The 26,074-nt window shown below is 38.6% G+C and overlaps 1 long non-coding RNA gene across 1 annotated transcript; it reads left to right on the forward strand.

Annotated features, from left to right (window-relative positions):
* The first annotated feature begins 866 nt into the window (after positions 1 to 866).
* LOC308069692 lies at positions 867 to 24,181 on the forward strand. Its single transcript, XR_013930489.1, has 2 exons — positions 867 to 15,550; positions 16,894 to 24,181. It is a non-coding gene; the product is annotated as an uncharacterized lncRNA (long non-coding RNA).
* The last annotated feature ends 1,893 nt before the right edge of the window (positions 24,182 to 26,074 follow it).

The following is a 26,074-nucleotide window of genomic DNA, read 5'->3' on the forward strand; positions in this document are numbered from 1 at the left end:
AAGGAGTAACAGACTTCCAATGTAATGGGTAGCATAAAACCTAGCTTTTTGGTATGCAGTCATAACATTATGCTCTTTTGCTCTGTAAGTCAAAGCATTCTAGTAAACTTCAGCTGTTATATCAGAAAAAAAGAAAATACAGGCACAAAAAAATAATGCATCCCATACTTCCATGCTAAAGACTCACAGTCTGACAAGAATAAGGAGGTCAGACAAGAAACAATATTTTCTTCAGACATTTTGACCCAAAATTAAATTTCTTGGAGTTAACACAACACCCTAGTACTAACCCTACCACTGAGGGTGCTTGAAGTTTCCCTATTACAGGATGAAAAGATTGGCATAATCTGACCAGTTCTTTTCTAGCATGTGAAAGCCTTCCTAAGGGAAGAAAAGTCTCTCAATATGGCCAGCTGGCTGTGTCTAGCCCAGAGTAACAGAGGTAATGGTGTGGTGCTTTGGTGGGGAAGGACAGGAACAGACGATGTGAAATCCTTACTGAGGGCATCCAACATCAGAGATCTGTTATTTCTTAATTTGTAGTGGGTAGCATAAAAATCCTGAGACCCAAACCCAGACAGTCATTTGGCTGGAAGATTTTCATAAAAATTTAGACTGAAATCAACATTCTCCCTTGAAAATTTCTAACTTGTTCATATTAGAACATAATGGGGAAAAAAAATATTTTTTTTCGACTGTAAAATTTTGGAGTGATTTAATATAATTTTTTCACTCTCATCCAGATTTAACTCACTAGAAATTATATTTTACTGCCATATAAACACCTTATTAAAAAAATGGGCATAAGGAATGTCCTCATACTCATAAGAAAAATCACAAACATACCTATTAAAAAATAACTAAAGCACTCTTCAGAAATAATATGCAATTAAAAGTGGACATCTTTGTATTTTTTCCTTCCTTTTCCTACACAAGTTTATCTAGTAAGTGATATATGTGGAGGTAATAAGAACACACACAACTGGTTGTCTGCCTGCTCAGTCCCTCTTGTGAATATGTCCTACCCACCCTAGCAGCCCCTGCTCCAGGCTGATGGCAACTATTCACCTCACTTCAGCTACCATAGATATGGGTGTTCAGTTCTTGTTTACATGCAAGCTTTATAGAATTCATTTCTGCAAGTGATTACATTTTGTGTACTTTTGACTCTGCAGCCCAAATGTATCCAATTTTCTTTCTAGAAGAAAGCAAATTAGAACAAATCAAAGAACATGCTGGTTTCCTAACATACTGAAAAAACACATTATAAATCTATTATTGATCAGAATCAAATTGATCTTTATTAGGACTACTCTAACCTCAGAGTCACAGAAAATAGTCAGTTCTGCTGGAAATAAAAGATTTTTTTACACAGAAAAACAGACAGCTTTTATACTTCTGTCAATAGCAATTGTAGCAAAAGCAGTGCTTAAACATAGTAAATGCAGCACATTGCTGCGCTAAGTGGCAGTTGTAACACAAGCACTTCGATTGTGCATGTATGGTCGCACAGTGTTGGCAGTTACAGCCATCATCTCAGTATTACTATGACTATACATGCAAGTTCATAATTAGAACTGAAGTAGTGTGGGAAAATTTCATGTCTTTAATTTGATCATTCGTGATTGTCTTAAGTCCTCTTTTCCTGAATATTGAAGTGTTTGAGTAGTGTTAATACTCAGAACAGAAAATTGTTGCAGCCCAATATTCTCTTGTAGCACATTTTGAATAGCTCATTGAAGAGAACAATTTGTAATTTATGTTGTCCTTTCTTACACAGGTTACCTGCTACAGAAACAGAAAACCAAAGGTGTGCTTATTGTAACTGATGCAGTGTAACAACATACTCCACAGGTCAAATCTTCATTGCTCTCTCTTTCCATGGGCTTCAGACCGAGGATTATTCAAAACTGGCTTAAAATAAAGTGTGGATCTGAGAGTGGCATGATCTCTTAAGCAAGCAGGTAGGCTCCTAATTGTGACTCATTAGTTTGTTCTATGCTACTACTCCCATCAGATATTGTTTCCTCATTCTTCTGCTTCAAAGTTTATTATGAACTGAAGCTATGTACAAAGGCAAAGGCTGCTTATCTGTATGCAGTGAGTAACTACAGCATGAACTGCTCTGACTTCATGCCTTGAATTTAATCTCTCAACTCATGAGTCTGTAGCTTGATGCTACAGCATGGATGGCACCCTCAGACTCCTTTTTCCACACATTAGTACCACAGCAGGATAAAGGTCCGCCGTATTTCACTTCTTGTTACTGTTGTTTATTTCTATTACCCTAAGCACAGAATCCCTGGCTGTACAGAGGCATCTGTATCTGGCTGTATGACCATATGTGAAGGGTAACCTCTGTCAGAGAACTTGTGCTGTACAGTGGGACAGAAACAGCAAGTAAAAAGGAAATTCAAGCAAAGTGACATACCTGAGGTCAAAAAACGGTTCTGTAGACCTCAGTTTTTCTCTTCTTGAGTCTTATCTAAGGCAATTACTATATGACACCTGGAATATCGTATGCTGCACTTACAGTTGCTATATTACAATTACATTGAAAACAGAGGATGTTTCCACCCACACAGTAATGAAACATTCTTTCAGAGTGTAATGAGATTTTGTATGAGCCATCTTCTGCTTGCCTTCCATGAGATCAAACACCTTTGAAAATGGGGAAATCTCTTTTAGAAAAAGTAAAATAGAATTATAATAACAATGATCATCTGTGAACTAGAAGCCAAAAGCTAGCATGGTATAAAAGTCCAATGTCGCTTTAAACATTAACCACTGAAAAGACACAGAAAAACCTGTTATGCTGAGCAGAGGCTCCAAGGTCAAAGGAAACTATCTATAATAAAAGGTGGACTTGATACAAAGTTGATTTCCATTGTCAAGAGATATGGGATATGTTATACTGTTCTTATTGGGACAACTTTGCTGAAGCTTCATACAGTATTTCCCAAAAGCTCACTGAAACTAATTGTGGCTTATAATGTTAGACTGAAGAATAATTATAAAATAATGTTAGATTATAATCCACTGAAGACTCAGGAAGAAAAAAAATGGACTGGAATGAAAGTGTAGTCAAATACCTGCCCTTGTTCAGCAGACCTACGGGGCTACCACGGTTTGGGCAGTGCCTGTGGCCAGCGATGTGCAAAGGATGGACACGACTAGTGTTCTGGGCAGCTCTGATGAGCAGGCACCCCTTCGCAGGAGTGCTGAATGGGCAATGTTTTTGGCATGAGATTGGCCCACGGCTTGAATTCATATCCTGAATCTATCACAGAATCTGCTACCCGTACCAGTTCTGCTCCTAATTAAATATATTATTGTTCCACTGAAGTTTATTTTCTCCTAAATACTTCCTCTCTTTTCTCCTAGAAGGAAAGTAGGAATGTTGTTGCTGAAATAGCCTGTGAAATTAAATGATATTAATGAGATATCATATTAGCTAATTGGTTCTCACATAGGACTTTATACCTCTGATGTATTTTGGAAAAGGACTGGAATCCTAATTAAGCAACATTTTTAAAAATAAATTTCTAAGCAGTGTATTTTTTTATGAAGTTCACCCATTTAGAATATTTCTTATGAAATAATGTTATCATTGCATTTATGTCTTTGAGCAGCTTTCTGAATAGATCCCTAGTTTGCTTAACAATCATTGCTGAAATGATTGTGATCTTAGGAGCCCTTGTTCCTGTCTGACATTCTTTCCCTGTGACTAATTATTTTACAGACTGTGCTTTAATTGCAGGGTGTAGGAGGTACTTTCTGTAACTGCTAAGTATTAGAAGGGGACATGCTCTGCAAATCATTAAATGTGCTACCAGGAATAAACCCACTTCTGAGACCAGTGACATTTGTCAAAATTAGCCAATGTGTTTGTTGAGAGCAAGAGGGCATCTTTAGGAGATGTCTCCTAATAATTGCTGGCATGGTGAGTGCTGTTAATTATTTAACATGATATGGAAGACACAGAACTTCTCAGGAGAAATGGCTTCCTTTTTTCTTTTATTTACAAACAGGATGCATTAAAAACCCTGAGTGGATTAAATTTGTTTTTTAAACAAATCCAGACTGACAATTTTCTTCGTAGCCTGCAAACATTCCTAAAGAGAAGACAAGATACAGACATAAAAATATTATGCATATTTCATGGCTTCCTATCAGAACATAGAGTGATGTAAAATAAACCCGTTAACAGATTTGAACATCTATGCTCAACTTAAACTAGGACAATATGACTGTGTACTTTCAAAGTCATCCATTAATGAGAGTAGGTATAAAACTTAGGTCAGAGGTACTGCTTTGCAACATTGTCTCTAGCAGTGCTATTACTTGCTTTTGTTTTCATTGTATCTGATTTTAGCAAAGCAAGGGCTCATGTTGTCTGCATGCCCTAAGCCCCAGGTGACAAGAGCATGTCAGGAGTTATCAGAGGTCTAAAAACCTATGAGTAAAGATTGAAGGAATTGGGACTTTTAGCCTAAAAAGAAGACTGAATAAGGGACACAGTAGCAACTTTCTAGGCAAAAGATAGCCCTGGAGAGAGCTACTTCTCTATGTCCAAGGTAGATTGGGCAAGAAATAATGGGATTATGTTGCAAAAGAGCAAGGGTTTGTTTTGGTGGTTTGGGTTGTGGGTTGTTGGTTGGTTGGATTTTTTTTTTTTTTTTTCAGAAATAAGGAAAAGATTTATAAAAATACAGCAAAGCAATGCACTGGATTGCAGACTGTCTAGTGTAATTTGGACTATCACTTCTCAGAGGTGATTTAGACATAATGGTTCTTGCCTTGGGGGACGTGGCTTCGTCAAGCTCTCTTCTAGACCTTTTTTGCTATAGTTTTGTCAAGGAAATCCACCTGGAAACCAAAACAAATCTTCCCAATTAAAGTTTAATCAAAACAGGTCTGATTCTACTAGAAAATTTCAATTTTTTCACATTGTGGGGCTTTTTTTTGTGGGAAAAATCCTTATAACCAGCTGAAGACTCTTTACCTCCAAGGGTCCAAACCATTTGCTTTAATCATCAGTGAGGGGGTTGGCATTATTGATCATGCAATAGATCAGCAGTGCCAGGCACCCTGTGGGGCAGTTTGTAAGCATTACATACTTTAGACATTCTGTCTTGACTTTCCCCAGTACTCTCTTGGATATAAATTCACATTAAAGCATATTATTTGGCCACATCTATGACTATATTTGGGAAAATTAAAAGCAATAGTCTAGATTTCTGCTTAAAGACATATGCATAAGTGAAAGCAGGCGGTGACGTGCAGTATCTCGGAGAGTTGCTAGATGGTGGTAAAGCACACACAGAAGTGCATCACATGCAACTGCGGCATCAGCCGTTCTGGTTACCAGTTCATTTGGAAGAGAGAAAAACGGAAGATGTTTTCTGTCTGTCCTGTTTTCTACATCACTTCCAATGAAAAGAACACCTCAGCTTCCTTGGTTTCTCAAAGAACGTTCTATTCAGATTTGTCCCAAATTACTAAGCTCACATTTTTACATACTTTTACAGTATTTTCTGTTTGCAGCAAGACTGACTAAATATATTTTGATGAGGAGACAATTTACCAAAAGCTGGCATTTCAGGAAGGCTGGCATCATGAAGGAGGGGGAAAGAAAAACTTAAAATACTTTATTTCAACATTTCCAGAAGGATACACAACAACAACAATAGAGAAGGATTGAGGTTGTTGGTTCCTTTGTTTTTTGTTGGTTTGTTTTGGGGTTGTTGATTGTTGGTTTGTTTGTTTGTTTTTCTTCCCAAAGAGCACATTCACTTAGAAATTTCTATTTGATCAGTAAATGTTTATTTGAAGAAAGAGAAATAAAGTGAATAGTATCTAAAAAAGTGAGCGTTGCACCAAAGATGTAATGGAATGGTTCAGGTAAAATGAAGAAGGGTTGCTTTATACTTCTCCTAGTTTCACAAAGCAAATAACGTAACTAAGCTAACACATATTATGTTGACAATGTTATAAATCAGAACTCATTTTCTTTTGGTTTTAATTCCATCCAGTGTATGTGTTCCTTATTTGCACAGTTACAGTAACTGCAATTTCCCACATGTTTTGATTTGATTTAAGTGCATCCTGTAGTGTTGGCTACTGGGTTTTTTTAAGAGACCAATGTAAGCTTTAAGTCATATTGAAGAGAAAATATTTTCTCAAGGGAATACATTGAAAAGTCGTACAAAACCTATTAAAAATTAAAAGGTAAAATATATTGCATTTCCTATGGGAAAAGTTGTGGTGTCAGATAACAGGTAGGAAGGAGTACATAAGGGATAAAAATTATTCTTGCATGAATAATTGATGTATTTACATTAAGAATATGAGTATTTTTAGAATGGTTAGCTATTGTTTGTACATGATGTCATTTTGAAAACTACTTAAAATTTTGAAAAGCTGAACTCTAGTTTGTTTTGATGCCAATAAATGCTGTCAATGGCAACACTTGTCTGAATAGTTTGAGAGAATTCAACATTAATCAGAGTTTAAATTAGGAAAACAACAAGATTTGCTATAATTCAGTGGAGACAAGCTGTAACAAACTTCCTCATAGGTCAGATTTAATTAACTTACAGCCAAAAGAGCATGAAACCACACAGTGATTTAACAAGTCCAAAATCTGCCCAGGTTTCATTCATAAAACAAACTGATCATGCTGCTTCCATCATCAGCATTGTTAGATAGCATCAATGGTATTCTCAACACTTCATTGATTAGTTACTTCCTTTTTCCAGATGTATAAATAGACAACTGTTTCCATCATGTCTGAATGTCTCATGCACTACTGAAATTATTATTCCTGTCCCACTATGATGTGGGTCGAAGATGGAATAATCTAAATAATCATAAGAAGAAAATTGCTGAGAGAAATTCTTATGATGATTGAATACTTGCTGGTATGAAGCTTTATTATGGGCTGGTGCTTCCTATCACCATGACATCTGAAAGAGGAAAGCGATAATCTTGCTCTGCCCATGCTCAAAACTGACCAGACATCAGCTATCAATGGTTAGCAAGGTCCCAGGTCCAAACAAAGCTAACAAGGTCACACTGGTTTTAGACTGGAATTGAAATGTATGCCAGCAGCAAGTTTTTGCCTGAAACACACACTGTGCAGACATGTCTTTTAAAAAAAACAAGATTTTTATCTCTTTTATTATTAATGGACCCATATTAGGGTGTCTTCAGCTGAGGTCATATTTCGTTTATTGTGGCATGAAACGTCACTGCTCACCGAAGAGACAACAAGATTCCAGCAAGGCAAATACAAAGTTTTCCTTATGTATTTGATCACCACTTAGATCAAAGGACAGTTCTTAGATCAGTAGAGAAGACTTTAAAATTCATCTTGATTAATATAAAAGTTTTATAATAATTTTTAACTTAAACTGGGGAAAATCCAGGTTTTATTCTTTGCTCTGTTCCTACTAGAAGTACATGTTAGTTCCATATTATGTATTTGAGAAACCACAGCATGTTAGCAAGGGGTCCTCAATACTCCTCAGTCCCTGTTTTTTACATGCTTTGCACCTCTTAACATGAGTTTCCACCTGGATCACTTTGTAACTCTGACTGATTGTACAACTTCTCCCAAGGCAATCACTTAACCCACTCTTGAAAAAGCTCTTATTAGAAAACAAGTACTTCCCAGTGTGGACTTCTGTCTCGCTGACTATTTACAGATTTTATGTAAGGAAATTATATATTGAAATCAGCAAATGCTCAGTAGAACAAGAAGTAGGACATGGCTCTCAATGACTGCTAGAAAGCTACTTCTACTAGATGAAGAGAGCAGTTCTCATTTAAATATTAAATTTATATGTCAAACAGACATTTCAATGAAAGGAGTCAAAAGCTGTGTTCCCTTCTTTCCTATTCCACCTGAGTAGTGGCTATCTGGGGTATTAAGATGCTTCCTCTGGTATCTGGACATGAATTGAGGCACATCCATGAGAGACACAGCTCAGAAGCAGAGGACGAGATTAAACCCAGGTCTGTCTCTCCCTGCATGACTGTACTGACTACAGCGCAAATACCCATCACGATCACAGAGGGACTGCCAGCCACAGGGGTGGTGTGCACTTGCATGGACATCCCTGAGCCAGCAGTAGCCCAGCAGAGATTTAGCAAAAGCTAGGTGCCAGCTATTCATGTGGGCAGATTAATGTGCTCATGAGCAACTTCACTTGTAGGTACTTTATTAATAGAGAGGTGTTAGGCAGAGGTGGCTGTGGGCTTTGGCTCTTTCATAGTCAGTGCAGTAGCTGTTGGCATTCTGAGGACCACAGTTTTTGACTGAAGGACTTAAGCTGTGGGTTGTTTGGCATGTACCACCCAAGCCCACGAATCCACACAAATGGGTAATTCCACAACATGAGGAAAAAAAATTACTTATGAAAGATGATCTAGCTCTGGATGATCTAGACCTTTCTTAAGAAAGGTCTTCACTGACTTCAGAAAAGGTTATTGTTTACAGACTTTCTACTCAGCTGAGCAATTTTCTGTAACAGCCTTTAAGGGTATGTGTTTATCAGTCACTCTTTCGTTAGGTGCAAATGTAAGCCTTCATGAAAAGGCCACATAAGGACTCTTGGTATTTACTGCTTCACAAAGGTTTCAGTGAAGCAGCTGTCATGAATTCTGTATCTATTTGAAAAGTAAAGAGTTCTCATGATAACAATTATAAAAGTATCTGTGTTCAGAGTAATGTACATATGAAGAAAGGAGAAAAATTCTCTTTTTGACATCCATAAAAATTCAGAATAAATCCAGTGATAAAATATAGATTAAAAGAAGTCTAAAATTAAAAAGAAATTCCCATGTAAATTTATATATGCTAGCAGTCAGGCTAAGCTACATATTACTTGTTTTAAAAAGTTTTTCAGTGATGGTGTACTTCAAGGACTCTGAGAAAACTTGTGTTTTGTTTTGTTTTAGGGTTATTTTTGTGTGCCATTTCTGCTACTGGTGCACTGCAGATGGTAAGTAATAATCAAGACCTCTAGGAGTTTAACTTCCATTACACAAGTTGATACCTAGGTGCACACACATTGACACATCGTTCCTGAAAAAAGATCACATAGAATTTAAATCTGCTCATCTCATGCCTGTTCCAACATGTTTTTTAGCCTCACACTAAACTTGAAGCCTCTAAAAGGACAAGCTTGCTTGATACAGTTTTAGATGCTTTCTGTAGCAGGAAATAATAATGCTTTTAAAATGCAGTGAGCTGTCTGCAGAGCATAGTCTACCCAGAGAGCATAATATTAGAGCAGTAACATGCCTCATTTCAAGCTAAATCTATCAAGGTCTGCAGAAATAGTGCTAAAAAATCCTTCAGCAGTAGGAAATGTAATCACCTCCAAAAGTGTGAGCCCCCAGAGCTGCTGAGACAAGGGAATTTCAAACCTTGATTGTAATCTCATTATGAACAAGACACATTATCTTTGGTATTTGGAAAGTGAGCCCAGTGCCTTGCATTTGGTTGCAAGATTATCACTTGCGTCCTGTCAGAACAAGAGGAATCAGCAGAGGCACATGAGAGTTAAGCTCTGAGCTGTACCAGAGAAAGCTGCAAAAACTCACAGCTTATTTACATTAAAATATTTTTTAAGTAATGCAAACAACATGGTAAAATGTAAAGACAGTAAATGGTGAGCAGGAGGTGAGCAGTGTGTTTGAGAGCTGTGAAGAAACTGAATGAACACTAGGGCTGAATTAATTTCCTATTCACCACATTCCCTAGCCTAAGAACAGAATAGAAGTACAAAACACATACATCTCTTTAAAAAATAGACCTTGGAAAGTAAAACAAAAGCAATCACACTGATAAAAAAACACTAAATGTCTGGGAAATACTAAGAGGACCTATTCCGCAGAAGAAGGATAGCGTCCTGCAGATGACTTTATACTTGCTTGTGCAGGCCAGAATGGGATGTGCGACGGGGAGGGTGAGAGAGGACAGTAAAGAGAGAGGAATGATTACTTTTCTCCTACTGTTTATTCAGTGTAAAGAAAGAATGCTACTTTAGAGACAACACATGCAAAGTGATGGCTTCAAAGAGCTAGTCACTGCAAGGCCAAACCTTGGAAGATGCCAAGCCTCTTGCAGCTTCTGTTGGCTGCACAGCAGTTGGCATGCTGCAGCCCTTTTTGGAGCTGGCCTCAGAATTATGAAAAAAAAAAAAAAAACACCAAACAGTATCATAAGACTGTAAGCAAATCAGGACAAAACTCTCAGCAGACATTGCATAGCCCTTTCACAACTAGATATGCCATCTGCTCCCAATCTGTCCTGAACAAATCAAGCTCATCAATTTAGCAGAGTACTCCTTAAAGACAGGAGTACTTGACTTTGAGTCACAGCTGTAAAAACTCAAGTCAAATTTTCTTTGTACTAGAGTTTGTGTTAGAGCTCCATTAGGAAGAAAGGATGAAAACTCTTCACCACATTAATCATCTTAGGAACCTCCTGGTCTGTAAGGACTTTCTTTAAAACATGTGGTTGAACTAAGAAGTTAATAATCCAGTGAGTAGTTTTAGTGAAATGACTATTTGTATAAATGCTTAGCAACAAGAGCAAGGGAAAATCTTGCCAAAAATAAACGGATGATATTTTTCAGAAAAACCCTGGTGGCCTTTCTATTCTTAAGGACCCCTGTGATCCATAAGCACAGGCACAGAGGAATGCAAAGGCTTATGGGCATTTTTACAAATACACACACGTTTTATAAATTACTTTTTGTCAAAGTACTGCCTGGATGGATGAATAATTTAACCGCCACCACTCATGATGCCCACAAGGAAGCAGGGAAGAGATTATGTCTCCTCAAGGATTGTTGGTCATGGTGGTGGTGCAAGTGGCACTCTGCATGCCGGGGGAGCCTATAAAGATATTTCTGCCCATGTGTGATTCTCACGTTCAGCTTACACCATTAAATTAGTTTCTACTTTATATCGAGAGAGTTCTGGCACCAGCTTGCATAACTGAATTAAACGTATAAGAAACCAGCCGCACTGTTCATTTGCGGTTCCCCAAACACTTCCAACAAGTCATGACATCCACAATGAATAATTGCACAGCAGTGCTGGTCAGGATCACCTGATATTTCAGGTCTGGGTCCTTGCTTTGTGTTGGCCCCAAAAGCAGTACTCTAAACATATTCACAAAAGCAGGAGTTCAGATGTTTGGTGTGAGGGTTCCTCATTTTAATATGAGCAATTGTACAAGGCACAGAGCTGGGTGAGGGAGAACTAATTCATTCTTAGTATGGAGTGCTCTGGTTCCAAGATAACTGAGCAGAAATGCCCAAAATAAAACTTGATATGGATTCCCTTCAAGGCCACGCCAGCAGGAATACACACAGGATTCTTCTGGCATTTGAAAAAAGTTTAGACACAAAAAAATCGAGTCTTGAATTTGATGAAAGTTTTTCAAACCAAAATGCCTCAAATGAAACATTTCAAAACACAGGATGCCTGTATGTGTTGCAATTTTGCTTCACTGGAAGTATTCCTGTCACATTACTGGTGATCATGCATGTGAAGGACTTAAACCTTTTCCATCTATGTACAGGAACAGAACTAATAAACAGGATGACCTCTCCCAGGCTTTTTCCTTTCTCTGATTTTGCCTTAGTGGTTGGCTTACTGGAAGATCTCCGGTTTCAAATTTAGCAAAACCAGGCTGTACAGTAAAATAAATTCCATCTGAAGTAGCCTAGTTAGCTTTAACATTAAATTTCTTTAATAACTCCACTGTGCATTATTGATTGTAAATAATGTAACTATTCTTCAGCATATTTTCACTACACTTTTCAAGATATAATTATTTTAGTCTGAAATATGTAAAATCAGTGGTAGTGCTGAAAACAATTCTCATTGATTTGAAGGTAATACGTAGTACCTGATCATTAAAATGTGAGCAGCAGCTATACAGGGTGCCTACAAGACAAAACAGGGAATAAAACATGGGGTTTATTTCTGAGTTAGCTCATGGCTTTAGTTGTTATTGTTACAGAAGTCTTTTTAATAGGAAATTTGTTGTCATGACATGATCACCATGTATTTGGTTTACTTTATAAAAAGGAAAAATAGTTTACTTGTAATGCAGTGTTTCCATGTCATGTATCAGTATGTCACAAACTACATCACCAGGAAATAGCACTTGATTTGCTTGCCCTTCGTATCCTGCTCTACTGACTTCTACTCTGCTCTAGCAATGCCTTATAGCCATTTCTTTTTTTTTTTTTTTCAACTCCTTTATCAACAGATGAGGAACTATATTTACATTTTGAAATTTGTGGCAATAAACTTTGTAACAAAATCAAGTTTGATGGCAAGCTTCCTTTCAGGAACACAATAGATTTTAATCTGTCTGGGTTCTGTGTACAAATTAGGGCTTCTGCCTAAAATGCATTATTTGTTACATAAAAGAATTGTATGCAGCTGACAGAAAAGGGTTTCGAGTTCCGTTTATCTGGAGTTTAAGGTTTTGCTTACAGATTTAACTTTGGAAGTCAAGGATCCTGGCTGGGAAAGTCATTGAAAATCAGATGACTAAAAAGAAAAATCCTGGAACTCTATGAAATAGAGTCCTCTGTTTCCCTAACCATAACAATATGACACTATTAAACCGTGTCTTTGTCTAACTTGAATTCACTTGATATTTCTTCTAGTATCAGCTAAGCCTTTGTGCATCTTCCAGATTTCAGGAATATATATTTTATAAGGAATATCTTCATCCCAAGCAGGAACATTTCAAATCTAGCCTTTTCCTTTTCAGCCAGTCACATACTAAAAACCCCAGCACTTCAGTCACTTGGTTAAGAGGACTATCACAAACCAAGAATGAAATCTATCATACATTCACCTGTTTTAAGGACCCTATCTTCTGTGGTAAAAAATTTGCAAAAAGCAAAATACTGTATCATAATAATTTCTTCTAGAGGAAATTACTCCGATTTTTTATTTTCCCCTGAACATCTGCATTTCCTTAGTGTGTAAATATTACTGCATAATGAATATTAGTTTACCGCACAAACCCAGATTATCAGGATTACTTCAAGAGAGTCATCCATCTTGGTAAGGAGCATGGAAGAAAAGGAAGTAAGTCAGAAATCTCCATATCTTCCTACTATTTTATTATAGAACCTTTATAAATTCCTTCAGATGCATGCCACGCTTCTCTGCCACAAGATACAACTGTTAAATATAGGTAAGGGGTTTTCTCCCCTGGCTCTTTTCTTTTTCTAGTAAGGAGATTCTTACTGAGAACTTTGCTTCTTGATCTTGCTGTGACCTGCCATAATCACCTCAGTCTTCTGTTTTCAAAGCAATTCACTTCCATCAGACACCACATTAATGACCTGTTTCAAGCTTACCCTTGAAAACAGTGATAACTCTTTGGGGCTCCTATGTGAGAGAGACCCATTGTGATGTGGGGTCTGATCCAAAGTCTATGGCTTGTTCACAAAGGCCTTCTCAAGCTCTTCAAAAGATTTCTATTTGGTCCCAGACATTTTACCTCTCTAAAAGCCTGTGCAGCACCAATGAAAACACAGTAGCTCCTGTTAACATAACTAGTACACTCATTACTGTACAGCAAGCAATGCCAGGGAGGTGACTATGGTGGAACAGCTGATGTAATTCATGAATGGAGAGGACTATCTGTGTATGAACCTCCTTTACTTTTGTGAGAAAATAAAGGATGAATCTTTAACACCACAAAGCTTTGGTCATGATCTTTGAATTTGACTGAGAGACCAGCATGCAAACAGTTCATGCAAACCCATGAGGTCAAACAGCACTGTGGAATCTTCTTAAAAGTACTTCCAGTTATTTATAATGCAGCATCTTCATATCATAGAGGATGTCCTTGTTTGGTGGCTTCTTTGGGGAGCAGAAGACCCCTGGAGTCACACCATCTGACAGAGAAGCAGAGGTAGTCTCCCCAAGATCGATCACTGTTCCTATTCTGAAATCTACCTTAGGAGCAGGCAATCTTTTCTTCCACAGCAAAATAATATGTAATAAATATATTACAAGTCCAGTGTTGACAGATGTTTCGGATGGATGTGAAAACTTCAGTGTATAGCACAAAATCATAAGAATGTTTTTAAACAGCTATATTGTCCTGGCTGGAAGTGGGGGATCCAGATTCTGAAAAGCTTTTCTACTCTGCTGGAAGAAGGGATTTTAGATTTTGTCAGTTTCCTAAATATAATTTCATAAGAAAGATAAAAGAGTTCTTTTCTGTGCAATCGATTTTTATCTATATACACCCATTTTGCAGGTCATTATCTGTCTAACTGAGCATAGAGCAGTGGCCTCCCATATCCCATATTATTGAGAATGGGATAGAACAGAATTGGGAGCTTGATTTAAAATACAGGCAGAGCAAAGGAAGGTGGCAAGAAGCAATGTCAAAGGAATTTGCTGTGGCTTCAGGAAGGGCTGGAGGCTATATAAAGGCATTGAAAAAGCACTGTTAGCTGACTAACAAGCCATGGGTCTTTAGAAGAACACAGGAGGATGCAAGATTTCAGTACCCTAGAGAGGTTGCTTAGCGGTGGTAAATTTTTATAGTATCCATGAGAGGAAAAGAGATAGACCTTTTTCTAAAGAAAATTGGTAATCATTCTCTCTCTCTTCTGTTCTTTTATTATGTTTTTTTCCAAGTAGATTTTTTTCCTTGAATTCATAATACAAAGATGTTACATGCTAATTCTGCAAGGGCTGGGCGGAGCAGGGGAGAGAGGTAAGCTAATTTTGGTACCTAAGTTCTGGACGTGGTTCAGGCACCAGATGATTTAAGAATGCATACTTATGAATAGTAACATTTCCAATTTACTTACTGAGGGAATCCATGTTCAGATATTTTATATACTTAATCCCTGAAAAGTTTTTTTTTTTCTTTTCTTTTTCTTTTCTTTACTTTTTTAAATTATTATTATTTTTCTTTCACTGTGGCAAGTCCTGCCATCCTTTAGAAATTATGATAATGCTTTCCCCCCTCTAGATCTTCCCATGGTGGTTACTGTGTTTGAACACAGAAGTGGGGTTTTGACTGCTCTTTCAATACTATTCCTCCTCTAAGCCCTCATGGAAACAGGTTCCTTCTATTTGGTGACTATCCAGCAGGAGGATAAGGAAAGGAGAAAAAAATACTGGGGTGATGTATAATGCCTTTTCCTGTCCCTGACAAGATTCCTCAGGAAAAAACAAATTCCAAGCAGCATATTCCGCATGTGGTATGGTATAGCTCACTAGTGACTGTAGTTAAGAAAGTTTTGAGTGGATTTCTCTTACTATGGTGTTGGCAAGATTTCAGGGACAGCTCGTTGCTCCTCTTCAGCACAGTGAAAATGTGCCTTCACAGCAATATCTGTCCTTCCACATACAGTCACCAACGGACATTTCCAAGAGAAAATCCTTTGACTTGCTCAGAATATTTGTTTCACCTTTGAAATACGGTCAACATTGAGATGGAGACCATGGAGTATCCTTACCAGCAATGAAGCATGTAAGTTAATGGAAAAAAAATGTGAATGATGGGTGTATGTGTGGGGGGTGGGGTGGGGTGGGTGTGGGGTGGGGGGGTGTCTAGATATCTATCTAGTTTTTTTTATTTTTTGACACAAGAGATATAGTGAGAAATACAACATATACTCCGTTGCCTGTTGGGTGTTTTAGAAAGGCAGCAAGAGGTGAGCAAAATTCAGTACCAGAGGTGAGCACATTGAGTTTTGACTGGAGACAGACATACACTGTTCACATATTAACCGCAGCGCTCCTCCTACGGTGAGGCCCCAGGCTGGCATAAATCATCGAAAAGAATAAAAACAGCTTCTGGGTAGGTGTGCTGTAAAGTCAAAAGTCTTTTCCTGGTTAAATACAGAGCCAGAGACACAATTTGGCACAAACTTATCTTATGGCAACTTAATTAGATATCTGACTTTGTTCCTCTGTACTTGGAAGCTGGTTGAAGCTTTTTGCTGACAAGAGCTGCAGCACGAGAAAGCAGCCTGAGGCATGTCGTGGTACTGAGTTGGACGAAGAGTGAACAGGTGCCAGGTCTGTGTTAGGGTAGGTTGTGTGGGACTCAACACTGGCCCTCTGCCATCTCCTTTCCCCCTGGCTGTTGCAGCCTGGCAGCCCTGGAGAGGATCCCTGACCCCATTGAGTTGCCCTTCCCCGCCACCTGCCTGCAGGCTCCAGCTGCATCCCAGCGGTGCTGCTGCTGCACCCACGGTGCCAGCTCCCCTGGGCAGGGGCCAGCGCAGGCACTGCTGCCAGCCTCACCTTTCCTCGCAGCACTGTGGGGACTGGCAGCAAACACAGCCTACCCTAAGTGCTGCAAGGAATTTATTTATCAAGGATCCATATCCCACTAGTTATAACTGCCCATTATAAGCAAGGATTTATGGGCAGAAAAAAAACAGATTTTTTTTTAGCTCAAATGAAACAAACAGAAGGAATAAATGCTTTGCCAGAACTCCTTCTCAATAAATAATAAGGAAGAAGTAAGAGAAGTCAAGGACCTAAGAAGACCTGGGTAAAAGGAAGGTACATACTTTTGTTTGCCTTCATTGCTCCTATGAAGAATAATTAAATCTGCTACAAACAACCTGCTGCAGCATTAGGAATTGAAAAGAGGAGGTGAATCCCCAACCAATGTTGCTAGCAAGAAGACCAATCTGCCTGTAAAATCAGAGACCTCTGACATTTTTGCAGAAAAAGAACTGCAGTATGTGCTAGATATAGGTATGGCTTTTGACACATGGAGCTAACTAGTCCTGTTAACAAGTCCTTCATTGCATGCCAGGATCCAATATTTGTTTGAATTTGGTGGTGTTCTAATTTCAGATGAAAATCCAGTCAGTGACAGCAGACTCCAAAGCAGCTGAAAATTTCCACATAATGACTGTTCTCAAGGTTCAGAGCAGAAACACAGCGCACTATGCAGCGTAATTTACAAGATCTCCTTTGCTTAGAAATAGTAAATACAGGAAGATTTAAAGTACAATCAATTCCCTCTGTTTAGAGTGCAGAACCTCTGCAAGAATTGCAGAGATCTTTTCTTCGTGGAGGTGAAGTTGAATCTAAGGAATCAAATGTCATGTGACATTTTCACCAAAGAGAAGAAACAACTCTGGAGTGCAGAGGCTTCCTGTATTCAAAACAGGAAGAAAAACCTTATATCCCTGCAACTTTTACTTCCCATATCTGTACATAAATAAAGATTCAATGACAACCCTGAGGAAGCAGGCACTAAAGGAAGAGATCTCTGAGGCAAGAAGCAAGCAGTGCAATGAAGCTCCCATTTAATTATCCTCTCTGCTGGAGTTCCCCACAAAACCCAACCAAAGAAGTTCCTCTACCTTGAATGACTTTCCTCTACTAGCAATATCAAAAATTGCCAATAGGCAGAAAAACATCAATATGTTTAAAAGAGATGTAAAATTTAGGAGAGAAAGCCCCTGAATGTTATCATGAGTGAGATTATTGCCAACAATGAATTTAAAGAAATTAAAAAAATAAGAAATAGAGGCAATATCTAGAAGGATCTTTATTCCTCCAAAAAAAAAAAAAAAAAATATTGTGACATTTACTTTCTAAATGTTATTTCTTCATTCTTTCCTCTCCTCTCTTCTACTTCTTATCTAAGCCTTTCTGAATGTGAGACAACTACAAATCATAAAAAGTGTGAGTTATTACAGGACCTACTTGCTGGAAGCATTATTTGTGCTTTTAAGTCAGAGACACAATTCCGTTTTTTCTCATGCAGATGAGACTTCCTTCAGCAAAGAGATATGTGTATATATAGTAGTCAAGCAACTTTACTGGAAGAGAAAGGTTACTTATAAATGGGCCAATTTTGTTAGAATGGAGTTCTTTCATCTCTAGGGAAATGCTTTCCTCTAGTATCTACCTGAAAAATAAATTTTGAGATATTTTGCTCCTACGACATTCAGAGATACACTTTCATTTGCCAGCTGCAAGCATGAAGGCACTTTTGGCTGTTATGAACACTGTTGTAAGTAACCTAAGCATATATAAGGGATCTCTTTCTCTGGGGCATTAACCTCTCTTGGTCCCATGGGTGTGTGAGGGTCCCCAAAGGGCTCAGGTCTGGGTCCTGAAGCCCCACCTTTCCTTCCAGGTGTAAAATTGCCCAAGGGCCTCCACTTCAGCCCCTGTTGTTCAGTGTGTGTCTGAAAACTTGCAGAAACAAAGTGCAGCAAGGCTGTTCTCTGTCTGCAGGTCCAACAGGAGTTCAGCACCAACTGCATGAACCAAAAGATGTGATGAGGTCAGGAATGGAAGCCTGTGCCCTGCAGCAATCATCTCCAGCTGCTGTTATTCCTATGGCCTTAGGACTAGAGTCTGTATTTCTTTATGCAGGTAGAAGCACCAACAGCTCAACCTCAAGAGATATTTCCAATACAGGAATATATTGGTGCTTAATAATCACAGCAGTGAAGGGAAAAATTAGAAAGAGATTTTAAACTGGGTATTACACACTCCAAGTGAACGCTCTGAGAAGGATAAAAACCGTGGGCACAAATGTGACCTTTTCTTATGTGCAGGACAAATGAATCTTGAGAATACTTAGTGAATGAATCCTTGTGGGACATATCAAGAGTCTCTGTCCCGGTTCATAAGTATATGCAAGGTGTAAAGTGTTTTTGCTGCCAAGTCTTTCACTGTCTCACGTGCACCCTGGAGCAAAAATGCAGATACAAAAAGCCATTGGGCACCTTCAAGTTTAAGTAGGAAATAAACAAGATTTTTAAAGATCTCAAATGCACCTAAAATCAGATTTAAATGTCCTAAGCAGGAATTAGGCAAGCAAAATGCTGTGCAGACACACATCTAAATAGTTAAAGCAGAGTAACCCCTCTTTTTAATACAGCACATAATTAACAGAGTTGCCAAAATGAGACCTTGCCTAATTCCTCTAAAACATTGCTAACAGGAGGGACCAAATATCCTCAGAGCACAGCTAGTGATAGCGCAACCCCTCCTGGGCTGCCCTGCTAATGTGACTTGTTCTGGAGGTGCTGGTAGGAGAGTAAGGGGCAAAAACCCTCACAGTGAAATAGGTGAGGAGGTGAATGTACATGTCCCACCATGACAACTGTGTCAAGACTTTTCTGAAGAAGCAACGCCAGGCAGCTGACTCCCTGCAAACAGACACCCCATCTCATGTTTAGCGTACAGGTGTCCTGGTTTCAGCTGGGATAGACTTAATTTTCTTTTTAGTAGCTGGTGCAGCTCTGTGCTTTAGATTTGGTGTGAGAATCATGTTGAAGGCACGCTGATGTTTCTGGTTGTTGCTGGGTGATGTTTATACCAAGTCAAGGACTTTTCAGCTTCTCAGGCCCTGCCAGCGAGAGGGGGCACGGGAAACTGGGAGGGGACACAGCCAGGGCAGCTGATGCAAACTAGCTAAAGGGATGTTCCATACCATATGGCATCATGCTCAGTATATATAAGCTGGGTGAAAAAGAAGGAAGGAGGGGACATTTGGCGTGATGGTGTTTGTCTTCCCAAGTCACAGTTACCCGTGCTTGAGCCCTGCTCTCCTGGGGGTGGCTGAACCTGCCCACTGGTGGGAAGGGGGGAATGAATCCCTTGTTTTTTATTTGCTCGTGTGCATGGCTTTTGCTTTACCTTTTAAACTGTCTGTGTCTCAGCCCACGAGGGGGGAGTGAGTGAGCAGCGTCATGGGGCTTGGTTGCCAGCCAGGGTTAAAGCATGACAACAGGGTAGCTGCAAGATTTCCTTAGGTTTTTCCAAGCATATGCCCTGAAGCATTAACTGGTCTCCACAAGGAATATTAGTTGATACCACCTTTGTAGTGCAGTGAAGATATAAGTCTGCATAGAAAAAAGACAGAGGGCACAGAGCTTTATTATTTTCAATCATGTCACTGATATTACTCTTGTCTGTTAGGGTTTCTGATCTCTGAGTGACATAACACTGAAATAATTTCTGTGGTGCTACTGTGGATTTGCACGATGCTAGGGGCTGAAAACCAGGCTCTAGGGCTCGACAGTGTGTTTAATTCCATGCCTCAGTAATACCTGGTAGTCTTCTTGAATAGCCACAGGTCGCAGGGACACCACATACATTCTGTTCTTCTGAATGGGCGATCCATTAAAAACGCTGTCAAGACACGATCACAGCCTGGCGGCAGTGAAAGGGCTAAGAAATGGTAGCCACAACCATGTGCTTTATATTTATGAATGTGAAACCTAGTAAAGAAAAGAAACGTGAGTTTGTAAGATTAATGAAGTTTCCAAGTTCCCATGAGCTCCACAGGTAGGATAAATATTGCTATTGAATCACAATGAAGTTTTAATTGGCTAAATTTACTGATACATTTTATTGAAAATGCCAATAACTTTGGAACAAAGCACTACATGGAGAAGGCTGGAGAGGAAGATAAGCCTTTGCCACCTATTCATTATTCATCTTTTTTATTATTTCTAAACTAAACATAGTGCTATAATAGATCTTGATTAACATTGTGCCTTCCATATTCTGTTTACATTAAAAATTAAAAAAGAAATCAATATAAAAGAGTTTAAAATACAGTGCACTGGAAGAAAAAATAAAAACCCCTTTGTGAAGAAATTATATTCTTCTTGCAGAAGAAGTGACTTCGCATGCTATGAATAGCAGACTTTCGATAAGCCACCTAACAGACTTTGATAGAATTATAATTTATGATGTATTAGTTGGACAAAGCAACATTAATATTTTATCCCAGGAAAGGTTGCATCAAGATTAGCAAAGTAGCATATTTCAACTTTTATTTTCCTCCATTTTTAGTGCCAGAAAAAGAAGTCTTGTTTATATTGTCCATTGAAGAACAGCTCCTACCTCGTGAATTTTCATAGTACATTTAATGTCTTGGGAGAATTTAAACCAGTCCACTTTGGAATGTATTTGTTAAATATGCTTTCTTAGAGAAAATATCTGTTATTACATCATTGTCTGAAATAACATTTCAACTTGTATAATGCAAGGATTCCACGTATAACCTTCTAGCAGTTTTACAAGAGATAATTTTTGAAAATGTATCTAATTTTTTTAGTAAATTTCCACTTACAACAGCTGGCTGATGAAAAACCCACACCATTACTAATATTTATTTAGAAATTCATACACCACATTAAATGTCAGTTTTTAAGTTCCAAAACGTAGACCATACAGATCATATATACATTATACTTTTCTTAACCCAGTTTTGGAAAATGTCTTACTTTTCTCTTGGTTTGAAAGCAACTCAGCCTGTATTTCTCTTCCTTTAAATCACAAAAATCCATTAATTTCAGCATGCCATTAATTAAAAAATAACCAAACAACTAAACACACCAGATTTCTTTAAACATACATATCTCTGATAAAACAGGTAAGGAAAACTATATAAATTGTCTAACAGAATAGTTCAAAACAGTTTGTTATTATTTTTAAGCCCTGATAATGAAATTAGCATTGTTCAAGTCAGTATGTCCACAATGTGTGAGAACCTGTTTAAAGCTTGTTTGTAATTAAGTGCATTGATGGTGTCCATAGGACAGAAGCCTATTTCAAAGGAAATATACCCCAAGCATAGATGTGTTTTCCTTTTGCTATGGCTGTGAATGGAACTTAAGAACTCAGCCTTACCTGCCCTGCATATTCAAAAATACAGAGCCAGAGCCTTATAAGTATCACAAGGAAGGACTAAAAGTATATTTCAAACACCCACACGCATTGTAAGGTTTTGCATTTGCCTTTTAGGTTTTGACCTTTTAGAATTCACAAAGTTTTCACTGTACTGCAGAGGATAGAGAACTTAATAAAGCTAAAAAGAAGAAGCTATAATCACATGATTTCAGGAGCTTTGGATTTTAGAAATACAACTGATTTTACCTTACATTTTAATTGGATAGATGGCAATATCATCAGGACAGCAGAGAATATAAATAGAAATATAGATACAGGGAATGGCCTGACTTACTTTTTAGGGTTTTTTCTATTTTAAAGCCCTAATATATTAAATCAGAGAGCTACTAAACCCAGGTGGATCTTCATGCCCTGCTATGGATACATTTGTTTCCACTGAGCTTTATTTCGCTTATTTCCTAAAAACTGAAGGTTATACAGTACTGGCACACACACAAAAAAATAAATATCCTAATTATAATGTTAGCAGTTTGGCTGCATTATTTATTTTTTCTTCCACTGAAACTTGAAACAAAGTAACTAATCAATCAAAACCAAAACATCACAGATGAGTAAAGCCAGCTGTCTTCAATTTGTCCATTGCAGTGTGAAATTGAACAAACTCAGCTTTTTCAGGGGGTAGCTGTGTTCTGTGGGAAAAACATTTTATTAACTTATTAAGTGCTTAGGAGTCACACAGAGAAGAGACTGTCATTTTTTCCTGTCCTATCAAAGGCATCCATCATGTTTACAAACACAAGTCGTTCACAGCCACTTTTTGTAACTGATTAATTGATGAAAACAGCTGACAGCATTTAAGGTCCAGGGGCTGATTTTCTTTAAACTGTATTACAAAGGCACTCGGTTTCTTTTGTGGTTTTTCACCTATTGAGTTTTAAAAGGGCATGGGTTGCTGTTTCTTTAATGTAGCTCCCTCATGGTGTAAGGCTTTTGCCTCTGGAAATTTTCCTGTCTTCTGATGGCTGATTTTTCTCTCACATCTGTAGGAATCAATTAACCCCCACAGATTTCACATCAGTGTTTGCAAGGTGGATGAGAAGGAGCAGTCAAGTGCTAGTTCTACATCCCTTGTGTGTCACTCATTTTCTAATCTAGTTCAGACAAATGAACTGAGATCATTTAACTAGGAGTTACTATTGCTGCATGAAATAAAATCTCCTCCCCCACCTCTACTTTTCCTTCTCTCAAATAGTCATACTTTACTCCTATTTTGGAATATAAGCTACAAAATCAACACAAATGTTAAACAATTTCACTTCTTCTCAACTCAGTTGTTAACATGTCCTGACCTGCTCTGCTTAGGGCTCAGGGTCAGGAAATTTTCCTTAGGACAAGTAAAGAAAGTTACAGTCTCCCCACACGAGCTATAGTGGGAACAGAAGATGGAAAATGGAGAGCGCAGACATGCCTAGCCAAGCTTCTGGCCTCATTTCCAGGGCAACCCAACTCCAACACTCCGGTTGTTTCCATCTCAAGTGTTCCTCAAGTTGTTCCATGCATTGATGTCTTTGCAATCTTCAGTCAATGGAATGGAAAGGTAGACAGCAGATTTGTGTTTCATTCAAGCATTGTCTTTAGCCTTTGGTTTGCAGACAGCTGAGAGTTTAGGAAAGCGACCTGTCCATTGATCAGACATTAGTGGGAATGAAAGGCCATATTTACCTAATAAACTGATTGAGAAGAAATTAGTAAAGACTTCTCCAAACCATCAATTTATATATTTCATGTAGAGGAAATATTATGGCCCTTGGGATGTATTTATCTAGAGATATCTAAATATCTTTTATATGCTGTTACTTCTATTTTGCACAATAATTTCATTCAATTCTTTGTAGTCTAAACTAATTTCTTCCACCACAGCATTTTATTATTTGCTGATTGTCCCTAGGTAGCTTAATTACTGGTAAGAGGATAATGAAGTAAACCTGGAGCCAATATTTAAGTAAAGTGGAGCTACTCAAGTGTAATGAGCATTTTAAATTTGCTTTTCAGTGCTTTATAACGACCTATAACAAAATATCACCTTCCCTCCTGCCTTGCCTATTAAAAGGCTGTCAGGATCTGGTATGCTGCAATTAACACTGAGGAGCAATGTGCCTGTCAGGAGGGGGTGATTTCTGCTGGGAATGCTCTTCTGGGGCTCCATTTGCTTTTACAGCATCTTCGCTAAAACAGAAAAACAAGAGCACTGAGGTCTTAAAAGGTGTCCTGGTGTGCCTTCTTTACCTTGAGGGTACCATTATGAGTTAGTGCTGATGTCCTCACGTGTTCTAGCAAAGTTCATTATTTTCCGGCTACTTAAATGTTTTCTGTAATTTCAATTTCATCATCTAGGGTTCACTCTTAGATGTTTTGCTTTTCCTGCTTCTTTTACAGCAGGCTTCAAACCAGAGCTGACTTCATTTCTAGTGACTCCCTGTACTCTCTCACATGTGGTCCACGTGATGACCACCCAAGTAAGCAGCAATGGCCCAGGCACTGGCATGCTCTTGCTCGTGGTTGGATCAAGGGTGCCTCCTTGGTGTGCACCCAAGGTGCTTCTCAGCAGTGCCTGCGCTGGGGTCGGGAGGCAGCACAAGTCAGGAGGGACTAGGTCTCCCCTGTTTGGGCATAAAAGGGTAGGGAGTAGAGGATTTAGCTCTGTATATTTAGCTGTGTTGTGCCTCTTAACCCTCTGATTCAGAAAATTAGTCTTGCCCTGTTTCATTGACTGGCATAGATGTAGCCCAAAAGATTAAGCTGAAACTTGAGTGATAGCTCCTCTTCTGCAATTTCTATTTTTTTGTGATTTGCATGGAGTGATTTAATCAGCTAGGGACCAGTAGGTTACAGGAAATGGTGCTTCATTTCCAGCTGATCACATGCTATATAATATACACACCAAAGGTTTAAGCCTTAAACCATATTTATTGGTCAGAGCCTCGTGGGCCCCTCATGGGGTCTATAAAGATGTGATGCCCTCAGCCACATTTCTTGAGTGTTTGAAATGTTATCATTTTATAGCTGGGGGACTTGGTATGTGAAAGGTGCTCTATAAGCTATTACTTATGGGCAGTCTTGTACGAACTAGATTTGCAATCTGTTCTTTTAAACCATCATATTCATTTTGATGCAATTTAAAAAATATGTAGTGTTTCAGTCATGAAGGCTTTTATTTTAATAAAAGTAATAAGGGAGCTTCAAGGGTTGTGATTATTACTGGATAACCGCATCCTTGGGGAATTAGAACCATTTAGATACTCTTTCTCTCCAATTAAAATATGACACCATGGGATTAAATGTTAGGACATATACCATGAGTAATGATTTCATGCCTTATTAGACGCAAATAAATGTTAACAGGACAAGAAAGATGATAGGCCAAATTAACTCTTGGGGCAAGTGGGACAAGGCTCTGTTGGAATTCTACACACTTTCTGTGCCTGATATGCCATGACTGGATTCAACCAAGTATGGTTTTATGGCTGTGATATTTACGGTTGCATACTGACTCTGTTATAGATGTATATTGCACCATAATTCAAGAAGACTCAGCTCACAGACTGAAGATCCATCCAACGCTGACAACATTGATTTTGCTCAGGCTTGTTTTTACAGGAGTTGGCTGAGCAACTTAGACAGGGCTAATGGTCCCTTTGCTGTGGGTATGAAGTTCAACATCAGGGACATCTAACAGACATGTCTCTTAATTGCCCAGAAGCAATGGGTTAAATCCACCATGAATAGCGCTGTAGTGCTGCATTTTAGTCACCTTGCTTTCCAACAGCACTCAGTCTCTAGTCAGATTCCTTTCTAAGGAAAAGGAGGAACTAAAACTGCGCCAATATCACTGGGTGACAAACCACCTAAATTACCTGGTAGTAAAGGCTGAAGGAGAGGCACTGGGATCCATTCTAACCTTGCTGAGGTGGTTCAGCTCTAAAGTCTGGGCTGGGCAGACACAATAAAAGTTGTCAGCAGACAGGACCTTGCCCTGTCTCCAGCGGCAATCTCCAGCGGCAGGGCTGCACTCTTTTCCTCCCACCTTTAACCAGCAACACAGTGAACATCCCCATATGGCAAGGGTAACAGAGATTGTTCTCTTCTTTCCAAAAGGACTTAAACTCACAAAGAACCCCAAATGTTTCTTGGTCTATTCTGTGAATAGGTTTATTTCAACCCCTTCTGTTGACACTATTATATTTTACATGGAAGGAGTAAATAATTGGGGATGAAGAACACAGAGAAGGACACACACTTGTGTAGAAGGGGGAGATCAGCCTGCAGCAAAATTATGGAGCATGGACTGGAATTCAGACTTCAGTAG

Source organism: Falco punctatus (assembly GCF_963210335.1).
Source record: "Falco punctatus genome assembly, chromosome: 1".
Taxonomy (NCBI): domain Eukaryota; kingdom Metazoa; phylum Chordata; class Aves; order Falconiformes; family Falconidae; genus Falco; species Falco punctatus.